Source organism: Peromyscus leucopus, chromosome 7, assembly GCF_004664715.2.
Source record: "Peromyscus leucopus breed LL Stock chromosome 7, UCI_PerLeu_2.1, whole genome shotgun sequence".
In the NCBI taxonomy this organism is placed as follows: Eukaryota; Metazoa; Chordata; class Mammalia; order Rodentia; family Cricetidae; genus Peromyscus; species Peromyscus leucopus.
In genome coordinates, this window is record NC_051069.1 from 79,174,775 (window position 1) to 79,177,717 (window position 2,943).

The following is a 2,943-nucleotide window of genomic DNA, read 5'->3' on the forward strand; positions in this document are numbered from 1 at the left end:
TTGCCATCAAGTTCCCTATAGGCCAGAGAAAGTTTTTCACAGTGAAAGGTAAATAGTTCTTGGAGACTTAAACATTTGACATGGGACACGCAACCCTGTCGCAAGAAATCAAGAAAGTTTCATTTTACTTAATATATATTTATTGAACTCTTACTATAGGTTTGGCCTTCTGATGATAAAAACTGTAAGGCATCCAAATTATCACTAAGTGGTGACAAAGTGAGATGATCATCAAATTGCATTTTGCTATATTTTGTTTAGTTTATGTATGCCGTTTGGCATCCCCATTAGGCAGTATTTCTAGTATTAATGTCAAACTAAATTTGTGAGACTATTTTTTTGTATTAAAATGACAAAACAGGAAGTAATTCTGTCTTCCTTGCCTTCCTCCATTTATTTGCCAGAGGAAGTAATCACTGAGAGTGAGTTTTGAGAGTTCAAAGCCTCATGTGAACTGTTTGAACTGTTTTACCCTCTCTTGTGGTTTAAGATGTGAGCCCTCAGCTTCAGCTCCAGCCTCCACGTCTGCTGCTTATCGCCATGTTTCTCCACCATAAGGGACTCATTCCTCTGGAAATGTAAGCTCAAATAAACTCTTCCTTCTATAAATTGTTTTATCTTTCTCAGGACCCATATGTATTTAAACTAAGTACTGAGCATAATGTTTCAGTCTGGCAAAACAGAGACACTCAAATATTTTTCTTTAACTGAACTGAATCAAATCCAAGAGTTATACAGAACACAACTTTAATGAACAGGAAAAAATTGTGCAGGGGCCATGCTGATTTTCTCTGTACTTTTCCAATTTTAGTATATGTGCTGCTCTACATATATGTGACAGTTGTGTAGTTTGATCTATTTGTGGGACTCCTAAGAGTGGGAGCAGGGGCTGTTTCTAATGCTTTGGCTGGCTTTTGGGAACCTAGTTCTCATACTGGATTGCCTTGCCTAGCCTAAATACAAGGGGGGTGCTTAGTATTATTGCAACTTGAAATGCCATGCTTTGTTGATACCCATGGGAGGCCTGCCCCTTTCTGAACAGAAACAGAGAAGGAGTGGATGGAGGTGGGGAATGGAAGAAATGGGAGGAGAGAAAGGAGGGAAAACTATGGTCAGGATATAAAATAAATAAATAAATAAATAAATAAATAAATAAATAAATAACAAAACAGAACAAAATTATTTGCAATTGGAAAAGCATAGTAACAATCTCAACCACCCAAGATTTTCCTTAAAATCTAACCAGCCACTTGTACTTGAAAAGGTGACCCCAAAGTATTTAAGTCCAGTACATTATCTATATAGCCAGGCAGTCATTTCTGTTTAGTGTATCATGTCCTTTTGTTCAAACTAGTCATTCTTATCAATTCTTTTTTTTTCTACCAGGAGGAAGTAAGCAATGGTAGATTTATATTTTTCTTAATTTCCATATTCTAAGAGTAGGTCTCAGGCAATGAGAATTTAGACTATACATTTTATATTTTATTCTAATCTTCTGTTGTTTAGTAGACTTATCAAAACTAAATAAAAACAGAGTTCTAATTGAGTTTTATAATGGGATGTGACCTGAAAATTCATAATATGTAGTCCCATATTGGTGTATCTCATTTGAGAGATTAGTTGTTCTCTTTAAGTACCTAGATTGAATAGAATGTAAAAACTCACCTAAGTATAAAGACAGATTTTATAATTCCCAAACAAAATGTTACCAGTTGTGTTTCAATCTTACATATTAAGTTCTTATTACTCTACTATATAGCCTAATATCTGCTACAGACAGATCCAAACAAAGAAATCCAGACTTTCTAAGCATTTATGAAGCCCCCCAAATAACAAAAGGGATAAGGTAACTGCTATATGTAAATGCACAAGAGTGAATGTTTCCTAAGTTACTGCTGCCAAGTAAAATTTGGATGGGCTTAATTATTTTCATCCTAATTTGATCTAATTCACTATTGTTCCTAAGTTCTTAACTCTACCTTTTATATATATAAGTGGATGAGTGCGGGGACTGGAGAGATGGCTCAGTGATAAGAACACTGGCTGCTCTTCCAGAGATCCCAAGTTCAATTCCCAGCAACCACATGATGGCTCACAACCATCTGTAATGAGATCTGGTGCCCTCTTCTGGTGTGCAGGCCGAACACTGTATACATAATAAATAAATCTTAAAAAAAAAATGGATGAGTAGAACAGGATAAAAAATCAAGAAATAAACCCACACGTCTACTAGGGAAATTGAATTCTACAGACAGAACAATAAAGTCAGATCCTTATCTCTCATCAGTTGCAAAAATCAACTCAAATTAATTAAAGATTTAAGTATAAAATTTGAAGCTGTGAAATGACTTAGAAGAACACATAGGCATGTTTCAGAAACCCTAGAGTTGAAAAGTTTTTTTTTTTTTGCATATGACTACAAAGTGCATGAAACAAAAGCATAACTAGACAAATAGGATCTCACCACATTAAAAAGCTCCATCAGAGCAAAAGAAATTGTGGTGATATATTGTGTACACCAATAAAGCTTGCCTTGGGATCAGAGGACAAAGCCAGCCACTATATTAAACATAGAGGTCAGGCAGTGGTAGTACACGCCTTTCATTCTAGCATTCGGGAGGCAGAGATACATCCAGATCTCTGTAAGTTCAAGGCCACACTGGGAAGAGAGTCAGGCATGGTGGCATACACCTTTAATCCCAGCACTAGGAAGGAAGGAAGATGGCAGGGCACAGAAAGGTATATAAGGCGTGAATAAACAGGAAGTCTCTCTCTTGAGGCTGAGGATTTTGCAGAAGTAAGAATGTGGCTGGCTTGTTCTGTTTCTCTGATCTTTCAGCTTTCACTCCAATATCTGGCTCTGAGGTTTTATTATTATTATTATTAATAAGACCATTTAGCAATTCATGTTACAAAAATAATTAATAAGGTGAAGAGATAACC

At 35.9% G+C, this 2,943-nt stretch overlaps 1 pseudogene; it reads right to left on the reverse strand.

The window, feature by feature from the left end:
- Positions 1-728: 728 nt before the first annotated feature.
- LOC114691008 lies at positions 729-828 on the reverse strand (annotated as a pseudogene).
- Between the last annotated feature and the right edge of the window lie 2,115 nt (positions 829-2,943).